Source organism: Carex rostrata, chromosome 2, assembly GCF_964058835.1.
Source record: "Carex rostrata chromosome 2, lpCarRost1.2, whole genome shotgun sequence".
Lineage (NCBI taxonomy): Eukaryota > Viridiplantae > Streptophyta > Magnoliopsida > Poales > Cyperaceae > Carex > Carex rostrata.
This window is the reverse complement of record NC_135919.1, coordinates 1,495,777-1,511,369: the sequence shown is the minus strand read 5'-3', so window position 1 is coordinate 1,511,369 and position 15,593 is coordinate 1,495,777. Positions and strand designations below refer to the sequence as shown.

Below are 15,593 nucleotides of genomic sequence, written 5' to 3'. Positions count from 1 at the left end.
ACAGCTCCTGAAGACGAAAGCTCTGAATAAATGTGAAACACCCGCTTAAGAGCCATAGAAATACAACTCGATTCCCTATTCGTTATGGGAAGAAAATTCTGGACGGACGGCATATACTTATCATAAGGAATGCCAAAGATGGGCAAACCTGATAAACGGCTAAAATCAATGGGACTGATAGTGAGCTCTCGATCCTCTAAAATGATAGTTTTCAAAATATAGCTCCATCTTTCTACCAAGCTCCTGAAGATATTAATCAGCATCCCAGTCATATGAGAATAGAGAAAGAAAGACTGCCTTGTAAATACCGGCGCCCTCTAAAGCCTTTCTCCCCCGTTGAAGGGTAATGCAGATCCAATCCACCATAGATGTCTGCTCCTGAAAACTCTCAAAATGAGTAGGTCGCGATACCCAACGACATGTGCGCCCCTCTATCATCCCTACACCCGGTACATGAAATGGGTGATCAGCCTTATCAAGAGTAGAGGGATGCAACTAAAAGCCTAATTCCCGTTAAGGGTATTTTTGCACAAGTGTATCATGTGATCGATAGGTAAAGGTCGTTGATAAGCAATACTCGGGTGTCCAATCATCCGGGTCATCAGGGAGACGACTACCTGGAAGAGATGTGATACTGGATATGGGATCATGCCTCGAAAAAAAAACCCATGTACCATGTAACAAAACCTAGTGATTAGTGTCCAGCAAAGTCTAAAATATCATAATGCGATTGATAAACCCAAGAAAGGCCATGTCACATCAAATCCCAATGCCACCTATAAAATACAAATATGCCATAAAATACACCGAGCCCTACAAAATAAAACACCCAAAAGATGCCATTATCCTACCTCTACTTCTAGACATAGACCACGAAGGGTCAATATTGGTACACAATAGCCCAAATCAAACCACGTAGGATAAGAATGCATTTACCACTTCTGAAAATGGCATTACCTTACTCCATTACAAGTTGGGAGATGAGACAGACCAATTCATTTGGTGTCGAGAAGAAGGAGCTTAGGCGTTGTAAAAGGTGTGATGTATAATAAGAGAAATCGCAACAGTATCAGGGATTTTTTGTGGTTGTAATGTTAACGTGTTATACGTTGATTAAAGTCTTAAAGATACAATTCTAATTAGTATGAATGTAATGAAAAGGGATAACCTCGTCACAAAAAGAAGGATCTCGAGAAGTCGAAAGGACCCGCATGCATCTGAAAATGTTGGCAATCGCAGGAATGGTCAAAGAAACCTGCTGTCTTGTCGTCAACAAGCCAGTCATAATGAAATGACTAGGTCGGATAACCCTCTTCTGCTGGGTAGGAATCACAAAATAGCATAGCCACCAAGCTGAAAAGGCTATCAAAAATTCTCCATTACCAAAAGAAGAAACAGTCCGGGCACTAAGGACATCTCCCGAGTAGAGAAACTCTTCCCTCCCATTATCGAAGGGGTTCGAAGGAGAAGCAAACTTCGAAACATGGTGCTGTACTCGATTAGTGAAGTGCCTAATCCACCTATCAAATGTCACAGCTCCTGAAGACGAAAGCTCTGAATAAATGTGAAACACCCGCTTAAGAGCCATAGAAATACAACTCGATCCCCTATTCGTTATGGGAAGAAAATCCTGGACAGACGGCATATACTTATCATAAGGAATGCAGATGGGCAAACCTGATAAACGGCTAAAATCAATGGGACTGATAGTGAGCTCTCGATCCTCTAAAATGATAGTTTTCAAAATATAGCTCCATCTTTCTACCAAGCTCCTGAAGAGATTAATCAGCATCCCAGTCATATGAGAATAGAGAAAGAAAGACTGCCTTGTAAATACCGGCGCCCTCTAAAGCCTTTCTCCCCCGTTGAAGGGTAATGCAGATCCAATCCACCATAGATGTCTGCTCCTGAAAACTCTCAAAATGAGTACGTCGCGATACCCAACGACATGTGCGCCCCTCTATCATCCCTACACCCGGCACATGAAACGGGTGATCAGCCTTATCAAGAGTGGAGGGATGCAACTAAAAGCCTAATTCCCGTTAAGGGTATTTTTGCACAAGTGTATCATGTGATCGATAGGTAAAGGTCGTTGATAAGCAATACTCGGGTGTCCAATCATCCGGGTCATCAGGGAGACGACTACCTGGAAGAGATGTGATACTGGATATGGGATCATGCCTCGAAAAAAAAACCCATGTACCATGTAACAAAACCTAGTGATTAGTGTCCAGCAAAGTCTAAAATATCATAATGCGATTGATAAACCCAAGAAAGGCCATGTCACATCAAATCCCAATGCCACCTATAAAAAAACAAATATGCCATAAAATACACCGAATCCTACAAAATAAAACACCCGAAAGATGCCATTATCCTACCTCTACTTCTAGACATAGACCACGAATGGTCAATATTGGTACACAATAGTCCAAATCAAACCACGTAAGATATGAAAGCATTTACCACTTATACAACCATGCAAGTATTAGTAAATTGAGATAAAGGGTGATGTACCTTTTGAAGTAGACATGATTAAAGATGATAGTCAAGTCTAGTTTCAAGTCTCAAGGCTCATGTCGGAGTTCAGATAACTGCGATAAGAACAAAAAGATAATTCAGAGGAAAACTCCATGAAAATTTTAGAAGAATAGTGGGGGCACCTGACTAAGTTGTTCAATCCTAGAGTCTTCATAACTCACGTAGGTGGGGGACATTTGTTGTGCCCTAAAAGTTGACTAAAGCTAGTGTGTCAATAATTGGACAAGTTGGATTAATCCAAGTACAATAAAATACTCATTCTCTGCGGAATCACCAAAGTGAAGAGGGGTTTAGTTGGACTAAAGTTTACAGTTATTATGTACACTCAAAAATCATAAATTTGGATGCAAATAGCAGTTCAAAACAAAAATATTCTGAATACACAAGCTGGAGGTGCAAAGCAGCCCCAGACATTAGGATCCATAAGTCATTCTCTGGAACCAACTTCAACAGTGAAATGAGGTAATTATTAATGTTCTACATCCGCTTCTCTATACAGCTTAGACAGTTAGTTAATATTTAAGTAAATTGTAATACTTTGTAGTATATATACGTTTAACACTAGCTTGCGCTGAGGTGCTTTGATATATAGATCTCTTGATGCTTCGGTTTGGAAATAAACTTTTCAAGTTTCGAGATGTACACATGAATAGACAAATCCAATCCGCTCAATATTATCGAAACAAAAATATATTTTGGGGATGATGATTTAAAAATGGCATTACCTTACTCCATTACAAGTTGGGAGATGAGACAGACCAATTCATTTGGTCTCGAGAAGAAAAAGAAAAAACGAAGAGGCAGAAGCAGATAATAGTGTGTGTTTTAAATAAGAGAATAAGGAACTTAGGCGTTGTAAAATGTGTGACGTATAATAAGACAAACCGCAATAGTATTAGGGATTTTCTGTAGTTGGAATATTAACGTGCTATACGTTGATGAAAGTCTTAAATATACAATTCTAATTAGCATGACATATTGAAAATAATTTAGAGATGTTTGAAACTAAGATACAAGATTAGGGATGTGTTTTTTTTTATTTTAAAAAGTTTGCACGAAGAGCAACATGATGTGAGGATGAAAATAAAATTTAATATTTCTTTTCAGAAACTATAACCCGATTTAATTAGAAAGTGATAAATATATCTTTAAAAAATTTACTCTCTAGCTAATTTTGCATTATAAAGAGGGCCAATTTTTTGGAGGCGCAAATATTTATCCTTTTAAGAAATAAAGGGGTCATTCTTAAGGATCATTATTATTTAAATAATTAACTAAATAAATATATAATAAACCATTAAATTATGGGGTAGGGCGAGGCTGAATGGTTGCCTATTTTTCAAAAAAATTATTAATACTCTCAATTAAAAAAACTAATTCAGAAATACTCTCAAATTTATTTTTTACTTTCAGAAATGTCCCAACCGCCAGGATTCGAGGGTATTTCTTAATTTTGAGGGTATTAACAAAAATTTCAGCCTATTTGTCACACAATTAGCTAGTATATATATGCTACAGAGTATCCTGGTCCAATGAAGTCTGGCTATGCTAACATGCCCAACCCATGCAAGTTTTAGTTGATCTCAAAATATACAAAATATTGATATGCATGGCTATTTTGGGATAACTATAGTAGTATACAGTAGTCAGTAGAGGACGTCAGTAAGAACTTTTTTGTAACAAGTGTTTTGAAATATTAAAAGATCCAAAAATGAGGTTTAACATCTAATTTAACCTTTTAGCATAAAAAAATATATTTTTTCATTTTTCAGCCATAACCAACAAAACTAAAAGTCTTAAAATCAACTATAAACACTAATCTCAATTCAATACTTTATATAAACCATTTTCAAGTATAAATTTTTTTGTGTTTCTTACTGTTCATGTCATATTATAATTTCATTATTAAGTAGCTATTTTTTTAAAACATCTTAAAAATTAGATAGCAGAGAAAATTTTAGTTCAGCACTTTTGAATTAACTGATAATTTGTATGTACCAACATAAGTATTATAGAAAAAATAACTTCATTTAAAATATTGAAAATAATTTAAAAGGCAACGGAAAGTTTTTATTTAAAACAAAATTTAAATTTATGTTACGAAAATTATTTCTCACACCTGACACCTCTGCACATAAACTCAGAAAGTATTCCTCAGGATTTTCAACTTCCAAAAACTTTTCTGAGCTTAAAATAATGACTATTCAAGGATATATCTTCGTAAAAAGTTTAATTTACCAAGTAGAATAAAATGTATAAAACTACTCTTGGCTGAAAGTAAACAACAACATAATAATAATAAAAAATGAATAATAATTTGTTGTGTTTTCTAATTTTATTAACCAAAAACTACAAAGTAATAACAATTTCTTAAAAAAAAAATTGCTATTACGCGAAGTAATAGCAATTTCATTTGTCACTATGTGTGTGATACAACATAGTCACAAGATTCGCGAATTATTTACAAATAATTTGTCTTTTGGTAATGACGAACCGAACGCTGAATATTCGGTAGACCGAACTTTTTCTGATTATTTCCCGCATTTTTCCAATAATTTTTTTTTTTTGCTTCCCTGTATAGAACTGAGATCTCCAGTCCAGAGATCAATGAATAATTTTAAATTATTTCCAAAATTATACCTGGATTATTCTCGAATCACGAATTTTTTATTCTACCGAGCCGAACCCAAATAATTCATTTATCACTATGCGTGTGATACAGAGGAGATTGACCCGGATATTTCGTGCCCTGTGGGATGTGCACAGAAGATCTTGTACCGCATAACCGCTGGCGAAAAAAGCGAGCAGTTAAAATGTTCCTACGGAAACTATTTAGTAAACTACCAAAAATAAAATATTGTGAAAAACGCTGCAAATAATGGCGACTCTGTATCTTCCCTGTTTATATACAAATAACAGCTACCCCCATAGAAATAGAGACTAAAAGAGGCTTGTTGACATTTTTCTTTTCTTTTTTGAGGGAAAAGAAGAAGAAAGATGGTGCAAGGGACGCTTCAGTGCTGCTTGTTAGCGCAAAGAAACTCAACAACAGTGAATTTCTAGGTATGAATTATATGATCTCTTAATTGCTTGTTTATTTCATTCTCTTTTCATTTCACCCTTTGATTTCTCAAGAAAATAAACATAGGATAGAGAATTTTTAAAACATGAAAGAGGAAACAATAATTAAATCTGTGTATATAAAATTTACAATTCTCTCAATTATTTTTCCAGAATCTCTCAATTATCTTGAGAATTGAAGCAATTCTCTGTTAATATGGGCATACAGTTGTCAGATTTAGCTCTCCTATTTATTTGTTTTTATCAGAATACAGCATTTGGCTATTCGCTCATTTTCCCATTTATATTCCTCTAAAATGAAATTCCTAATTATTTTTCATACTTCAGTTGAATTGTGAACTGTTTTCCCTTTTCTTTCAGAATTTTTTCTCTGTTATACTAAAAGCATACCATTACTTATAAGCCCAAAATGTCACTCAAAAAAAAAAAAAAGTTTTTAAATTGGAAAGATATTTAGAAAGTGGCACCCAATACATATTTTTTGACCAATTATTACATTCTAATAAAGTAAATAATTATTTACACAATTTATGCTATGTAGTATATCATTTTAATTATTTAATTGAATATTTCTATACTTGTAGTTGTAGCCAACATCTCCATATCAAAAATAATATTTTTATTATGAAAGTCAAAGTTTGTCTAAAGAGTCTACAAACAAAATATCCAATACAATATACAATAATCAAAGACTACTTATTTTTATATCAATATTACTTTTTTTTTATTATAAGTTAATTTGATAATATACAAACTCCAAATTTGCAACAAGTATTTCTACAAAAGAAAAGCAAATGATTTCACTAAGTATAGCATTCAACATAACAAAACTATAATAAACTCTATTATATTTAGATGAGTATTATAAATCTCTCCAATATGTTATTTTGGATTGATATTACCTAAATCATCAACAATAATATACTTGTATGATAAAAATTTCACTATTAAAGAAAAAATTATATAATAACATTACATGATATTAGTTAACAAAATAATTAAGCATTTTTCCAATTATCATCAACAGTACGTCTAATTGTGTGCTACAATATCACTAATGAAGTAACGAAATAATAGATAACAGATGAAAAAATAATTAATTGTGTGATTATGTGATTTAGTCATTTAGAGATACATTTGGCGAATTATTTAATTAAATTATATAATTTACAATAAACCAAAAATGCTGCTCACATAAACACACATAGGAGTACTTTCCTTTATCTTTAGGAAGGAAAACAACAAATGTACCAATTAAAAAAAGAAAACAAATAGCTGCTAGATAGAGTATTAATTTGGTGGTAAAATTTACCATCAATTAAATTTTTTTAATAGGAGTTGTGTTGATAGAAAATTTTGTTGTGTGAATATCAACCTAGCTCGTCCCCAGATGCTTCATCAACAGTTTTCCAATTAAGCACTTGTTACCAGCATCCTTATTCTTAGTATTTTATTATTAATACTTCTCATTTTGCTTTGAGCTTCAATGCTTGATAACGGTATTAAAGGTGATAGGTATTGGATCTTTCAAAGAAGTAAAAAGGAAAAAAAGAGATAGGAGTAGGTCCGATGGGCATTGGACCTACTTTTAGGTTCAATTAGCTCTATCACTGTACGATTAGCATTAAGATCTGTGCGCACGGAAATTGATAAAAACTCATACGGATTTTAATACATAATACACGATTCTTGATGCAATTGGATGGCCAGATCACCCATCGAACCAAAGTAGGTCCAATGGGCATCGGACCTACTCCGAAGTGGGAAAAAAATGACCAGAAAGAGATCAAAAGAAATCTAAAACCACTCCTAGCATGTCTAACTAATACTTTGTAACTATGAATCAGGTAAGATGGATCCTTACGCCATCCTCAAATGCCGTTCTCACGAGCAAAAGAGCAGCGTAGCAATAGGTGAACCTCTAGAATTTATTTTTAATTACAAGATAAAATATCACTTAGTATATTAGTCAATCTCTTTCTGAGATTGACTAATATGTTTTCGGTAGCACTTCGACTGAAGTGCTACTGATTCAAATTAAAAAAAATCGAATTCAAAACTTCGAACTAATTAAGTAACTCGGTAAATTAGTTATATATTGAACTTGTAGAATACCAATTTTTATTATTTAAGAAAATTTTTACTATTTTTTACGGTATCATCAGCAGTGCCAACCCTTCATTATAAGATAATAATAATAATCCCAAACCTGAAAATGTAGCACCCACTCTAGTTAGAAACTGTAAAATTCAGTCAGTAACTCCCTCCCTCCCCTCCCTTACCCTGCAAACAGAATCTCGACCACCTGTGAGTAAAACATCAATTGTTGGATGGAGAGCCAAGCAGTACACCCCACTTAGATGCCCATGATATCAAACATATGAGAGCTAAATGACAAATAATATTTCTTAAATAACATCAACATGTAAATAACATCCATTAATTAATGACATATTAAATAACATATTAAATGCCATATTTTTTTTTATCTTATTTACATATTTTCATAAAAAAATCTCAAACTAAATGACATATTAACACACAACAAATGGAGCTATGGCAATTGGAGATCCTGTGTCTGAAATCTGCTTCCCCTCTAAACCCAGCCCCCGAAAAGCCGGTTTTCTAGTTTCGGCATGACGTGTCTGCAACAAAATTTTGAAATTAACTATATCATAAAATAAAGTTTTAAGATTAAAATTGCTTCTGCAATTGGATTTACTGTAATAAAAAAAGGAGAATTTTTTAGAACCTTCTCTATGAGATTCATGGAAGATGGAACATTTGTTACGTCGTACAACCTCCTGACTTTAGCTGGAGTAGAAGAGCTTCATTCGTACAAACCTTCATGAGTAGAAGAGCTTTATTGGGCAATTGATCAACGAATGCATACTATAGACCATACAAAAAGTAAGTTAGATAATAAGATTTAACCGGTACACACTATAGATGAAAAATTCAGCATATCTCATATGTGCCTAATGCTTGAATTCTATAATAGTTCCTGAGTATTAAATTAGAATGAAGTGAAGTTTCTCATGTTTGACAATTATGGAGTCTAGGCTTAGGCCTAACTTTCACCCTGTGGGAACTGTTAACATGCATCTAAGTAATCATTGATCAACAAAAAATAGAATTTTGTGGTTTACCAACCAAGCCAGCATTGCAATTGTAAACTGAAATACAAATGCAAAATGAATGAAGGTGTAAGTTTTATACCTCGTATAAAACTGCAATACCAACTTGGGTAATTGAAGATGCATGTCCAGTCCAATTGCAACTTACTACAAATTATTTATTAAGTAATCGAAGATGCATGAGTTCGAAGTTACTAATTCGAAAGAGAACTTACAGCTCCTTTAGATTTGGGGGGTGGACCAAGGATAAAGGTAATAAACCAATAAGTTCATTATTTTCAAGGTGACTGTAAAATTCTCAATGACATGTTGACAAGTTAAATTTTTAACAACTGCAATAATTATTGGGGTTGAATGAAAATATAAAAGACACAAAATAGACCCATGACACAAAAGAGAGGATAATTCTATACTCAGATCAGATAAATCTATACTCAGAACTACTAACATTAACAAGAGAGAAGATAATCAACACAGTTAACTACACTAATTACATCAAAACTTAAATAAACTTAGTAAAAGTAAACCCTATAATTACTTCCAAGAACAGAAGAAAGAGAGAAATGGTAATTAATTATTTACCGAGGGATCTAGAAGGGGATCACTTGGCTTGAATGGTCATGTGCTGGATGAAGTGCGAGGTCTCCTTGGCCTGATCGAGGAGCTGTCACACCTCTGCCTCCATCGTGACCTGGCAGGTCCCCTTGAATTGTCGCCAGATCTCGCACTTATTTCATTTCCATCCAATTAATCTCTGTGATATAAAGAGAGTTACTAAATCAATACTGGTGAAAACAAAATTTTCTTTTAAAAGAACTAATGTCATATTACTCTTTCAAGACAAAATTTACATATGATTTTTAAACTATTAAATAGGTACTTGCTGATGTTACTTTTGTTTGTAGATGCATTAGAAAAAAAAAAAAAAAAAAAGACAATAAGAAGTTATTCATGATTTTTCTTTATAAAAGAATTGAATAACTTCCACTCACATATGTGATTAGTAAATTGCATTTCATCATACCTCCACACAAATTGACAGCTAATTGAATGATATTCAACTAAAATGGCTTATTATTTGGGCCAGGTTAAATTTTGTTAGTTATAAGGAAAATATATAGAAGTAGAGCAAAGTGAACCTTTCAACATTTAAGATCAAATAAGTACCAGAAAAATTCATTGTTTCAGTTTAAATTAAAAAAACAACAGCAAAGACAAACATGAAATTAATGAATTTGTTCTACAGAAGATGACAGTCCATTTGATTCCAGCATCAATAGAACACGTATATTCAACCATAACCAATTGCCCAAATTTCTGCAACATTTTCTATTTATATTTAATTTAAGTTGATTTATCATCTGAGCATAAGATAAAATTCAATAAAAAAATAAAAAAATTAAGTTGATTTATCATTTGAGAAAATACTATTCACCGATCCCGTAAATATACTTCTCAACAACTCGCAAGATTATACGTCAACTACGTATAACTTTCTTTTCTCAACCGAAACACTATTTGGGAGAGAAACCGAGAAAGAGAGAAAATAGATTACCGAACTGATCAGACAAATTTGGTATCTCATAAATTAGTGGTTTTTTTCTCTACCCCTCCTCTATTTATAGGCTTCAAATATGCATGAAATTACCAAAATGCCCATGCCACCTTGCGCTGAGGTGTCACATGTGTGTGAAATGACCATTTTGCCCATGCCACCTGATATTGCTATATCCGACCTATTGTTTTGACCAATTTCAGTACCAAAACACGAATTCTGAGCCATCAAATAACATCTATTATAATGATTACGTGTAGAATTTGGTACTGTTGTGCTTTCATTCTTATCTTGCAGGAAAATTGGTGAAATCAAGCGAATTGCTGAAGTTGAGAGACCTTGATGCGACCCTCATCAGGCTTGACGCGAGGCGCATCAACCACTCAGAGCCGCACCAGCAGGTCGCAACACCATTACATGCGAGGCGCATCCATCACACTCCGATGTGGGTCGCAGCAGTGGTGATGCGGGTCGCATCGCGAGCTTCCAGAGCAGACAGCAAAGGCCCAATAAGGGCCCAGAATTGAAGCAATCGTTTTGAAAGGTCTATAAATAGACCACCTCTGTCACCAGAGGGGGAGTTCTGAATTTGAAGATTCAAAACCTCAAGAATTGAAGTGTTGATCAAGAAAGAAGGAAAGATCCTTGCTAGATTGCTACATTGGGTTCTATCATGATCTCTTCTCTTCTCTCTTCTTTTATGATGTTGTTTGAGTAGATCTTTCTTGTTTCTAGCGTTGATATAGTCTAAAGCTTTGATTGTATGTATTGCATTTGAATTTGAGTTGTTCTTGTGATCAATTGATTGAGTATTATTCTTTCATTGCTTGATTTTGATTGTTTGAATCTTGATTGTCTATTGTTGAATGTTTCTTGCATCTCTTCTAATTTCTTGACTTTGATCCTTCTTGCAACTTAATCAAGCACATGAGGTAGGTTAGAAATCTGAAAAGATAGATCAATTGAACCGAAAGGTGAGATTTCCATTTATTGAGAGATAGTGGATACCTTTAGCAAACCGATCAATTGACTTAGATTGAACACGAATAAACGAGAGTTGAAAGTTGTAGATCTAAGAAGGTGAAATTGCAATTCCTTACTAGGTTTCTGGTGCTAATAAACGAGAGTTGAGGCTCAGGAATCATAGGTAGGGTCAGTAGAACCTTGCACAATCGAATAACTCAGAAACAGGTGCAATGCTGCATTCACTCGAGGGCCATGCGAGTCGCATGAGAGACCATGCGGGTTGCATCACTAGGGTCGCATCAGAGATGATGCGAGTCGAGTGAGGGCCCAGAGAGGCAAAGCTGAGGAAGAAATCTGAAACCCTGGAAACATCCTTTTAAACTTGACTGAAACGAACATTTATTTTCTTTTGCAATCTTTTGTTATTGAATTTAGAAATTGAAACCAATTCAACCAAAGTTTGTCACTTCTAGTACCTAACTCGGATTTGTAGGAATTTAGAATCGAATTATACCGTCCCTAAGGATCGATACCTTATTATACTATACGGATAGGATTGTGCACTTGCAATCTTAGACGAGAGTTGATTCAAGGTTTAAACTGGTACAGCTAGCTGTACCTGAGACTTTGTAGCATACCTTTGTAAGCGAACACCACCTTGGATGACACCTTGCATATAGGTGCCACCTTGCATTGGAGGTGTCACCTTGTATGTGGGGTCGGCCAAGGGTGTGAAAAGACAATTTTGCCCTTGCCGACATCTATATAATTATTCTGAATAATTATATTTTTTGCGGTTGTTGTTTCGGTAACTTTTATACAATGCGTCGTGCACGTTTATAAATTAACCGTTGTTTTTGCTTGCCATCTTATATGACATTTATAATTTAATTATATCATGTATAATTAATTATACCATCTTATTATTAATCATAATCAATTTATAATTAATTAATAAGATTCTCCAATTAGCTCCTATATGGTGTGACCCAATAGGATATGTGTTATGTTGGTAAATATAATTTAAAACTGTGTTAACTTCTATAATCATAGGAGGCATCTGACATCTGCACTATGACCATCCAATTACACAGATGATGATGTACTGTACAATATCACGATCCAATAAACTATTTACTTGTGTCAATTCTTTTGCCTCACAGCTATCAGATTAGTTTCAAGGTAGGTATGTGTCATCCTTGCAAACTTAATCTTTTCTTGATCTTGAGTAGATTATCAAATATGATTACTCTTGTAATCATACCGCATGCAGATAATCTAACTCTACCAAGGGGCCCAGTGATGCTATAACTCGTATAGAGATATGAGGGACAATAGTACTTTTAGTAAATAACCACTTCCTCAGCTAAGCTATGTATACGGAAGAGCTACCATTATAATTGCGTTTTACTGACAGCGTTAGATAACAGTCACACATACACATCTCTTAGTAGGAAAGATGAATACCTCATACTTTAGAACTTAACACTGAATGAAAACATTAATGACACATACACAATTATATTTAATGTTTCATTCGGAGTCTGTCAAATACCATGTTCCTAGAACATGTATCTATGTGATTAAAATGACATCTCTTGTCAATGGTCTGTAAAACTTGACCATCTTTTAATCCACATACTAACCTTATAGCGGTCAATTAGTGTTTCTGCTAATTACCTCGATCAGTGACATTTAAGAATATATATTATTTATATTATGAAGTTTCACAATTTCAGCTATTGACTTTAGTCAGTAAAAGAAATGATTCATAAATATAATAATACTCAAGGTAACAAAATGACAGTTTATTAATCACTCAATTCATGAACAAAGTTTTATGATAAATTATCGTATTATTGACTTCTAGATTATTACAAACTAACAACGACTTGTCACACTTAGAGCATACGCGATATTGGGTCATGTGCACACCATAGCATACATGATGGAACCAATGGCGGAAGCATATGGTATATCATTAATGATTTCAATGTCTTTACGTGACGTGGCACGTTGAGACTTACTAAGTGTCACACCTTGAGTCATTGGCACATTTTCTTTCTTAGAATTCTACATATTGAATCTTTTCAATATCTCTGTGTGGGAATGTCCAAATAATGCGAACTTTGAGTCCATTTCATGTGTTTTTTTGTGTTCTATCTGACTGTGAACTTTGTTTTACAATTTGATCCTTTATTTTGTCAGAATTAGCTGATTTGTCAGCATAGGTCAAATCAATGCATTTTAGTGCACAATACTGCATTGAAGGTGCTTTTCATGCATGGAAATGCTGAGTATTAGCTTGGCATTGTGCCATAGGCTACCAGAGAAAGCTACATGGGCTGGTATGGGTTTGATTAAACATTTAAACTATTTTGAACAGGTTTTCAAGGCTTTTAAGCACTGTTCTTGTACCAGCAATCAAAGAAAAGAGATTCAAGCTCCATTAAGTCATCAAATAATCATTTTAAGACATTGGAAAAGGCCAGATCATGGCAATATTCAAGGATGGCCTCTGGGAAAGCATGAAATCAGATTTTTCATGTATCCTTTGGCTTGATTTGGGCAAAATCATTAAAGAGTCACTGAAACAAAAGCACAAATAAACCTTTCTCAATATAATTGAGGTCTATATGTGTTCTGCCTCTCTTCTTTTCACTATTTTGTAAAGGAAACTTGTTTGTGTACTGATTGTATTTTTATGGATTCTAGTGGTAATTTCTATGTTGTGTAATTTAATTGTGTATATTGTTTGTATTTGTTTGTATGGTATTTTAATGTAAAATTAGAATTTGGTGTATAACTTAGATTGTAAATTGATGTTGGATGGGACCAGGCAAGCCGGGCCTGGCCGGGTAAGACGGTCCATTGGCACAGACAGGCAGGCGCTGGAATGATAGGGAAGTCCATGGGCGGGCCGAATCTAAATTTTCAGGCCCGACAGATCAGGCCAGGCAGGCGAGCTGTTAGTTTTTAACAGGCAGGCAGGTCTGGAATTGGCAAAATACCTGTGAACTCGACCCATTGTCATCCCTAGTCAGAAACGAGGAGAAAATTTTGCAATTACACCCTAATTGTTTTCTTTTAAAACTCAGCAATAAATACTTTGGACTTTGGAGGACTCCCCATCATTTAATTTGAAATAGTTTATTTTAAGTTTGTTAAAGTAGGCCGTTATTTATTTACTTTTTTACTTTCGTTGAAATATTATTATTTATTTTCTAGTTGAACGTTGTAATTCTTAAAATTTTAATTCAATTAAAATACCTAGGGGTTTCTCCTTAAAAAAACAATATTTTTTTGTTTATTGTGGTTAAAACAAGGCTAAAAATAATATAATTGTCTAAATTTTTTTGTTTGTTGTGGTTCACCGAGGCAAAAAATAATATTATTGTCTAAAAGACATTTTATATTTTTTTTTATATATGGATTCTATAACTAATTATTTGGTATTAAAATACATGCACTAGATTTTTTTTTATAAGATGTAAATAAAAAAATAAAAAAATAGGTTGATTACCCAATTTTTTTTTATTGTTGGTAACCGAAAATTATATCCGGTTATCCCATTTCTAGTTTTTAAAAATTGTTTGTAACCGAGAATTATATCATTTAGCCCAAAAAATTTATACATATTATTTTTTAACTCTTTGTAACCGAAAATTATATCCGGTTAACCAATTTCTTTTTTTTTTAACAAACTTGGTATAGTGCAAGTTTACTGATCTCTCATTAAACTTGTTGATACTTGGTACCATGTTGATTAATATATAAGAGATGAAAAAGAAAAAAAGAACGATTATATATGTTAATGAAAAATCCGGTTATTGAAACAAATGTTTAGGATGAAATTTGAAAATTCGATTCTTGAAGAGTAAGATATTCAAACGATGAGTTAGGCTGGGGTGCTATGGATAGCATGGTGGCCTCTATGCTATGGTTCAATATTCGAGTTTTCAAAATCCAAACGGTCGATCCGAACCGTTCATCTTATTCTCCATATTAATATCTGCTTGGAGACCAAATTTTATAATTTTTTGAATTTTTTTACTATTTATTAAGCCACTTTGAAAATCGCTAATCCAACGGTTTTACTGTTTTGTGCAGTCACCGTTGGATCAACAATTTTGTAAAATACTTAATAAATAGTAAAAAAATTCAGAAAAATGTAAAATTTGGTCTCCAAGCAAATATTAATATGGAGAATAAGATGAACGGTTCGGATTAACCGTTTGAATTTTGAAAACTCGAATATTGAGCCGTAGCATAGAGGCCACTATGCTATCCATAGCACCCCAGCCTAACTCTCA

The 15,593-nt window shown here is 33.7% G+C and overlaps 1 long non-coding RNA gene across 1 annotated transcript; it reads right to left on the bottom strand.

Moving 5' to 3' along the window:
• Positions 1-8,016: 8,016 nt before the first annotated feature.
• On the bottom strand, positions 8,017-9,509 carry LOC144548895 (uncharacterized). Its single transcript, XR_013509488.1, has 3 exons — positions 9,342-9,509; positions 8,842-8,906; positions 8,017-8,514 (listed from the first exon to the last, which is right to left on the bottom strand). It is a non-coding gene; the product is annotated as an uncharacterized LOC144548895 (long non-coding RNA).
• Positions 9,510-15,593: the final 6,084 nt, after the last annotated feature.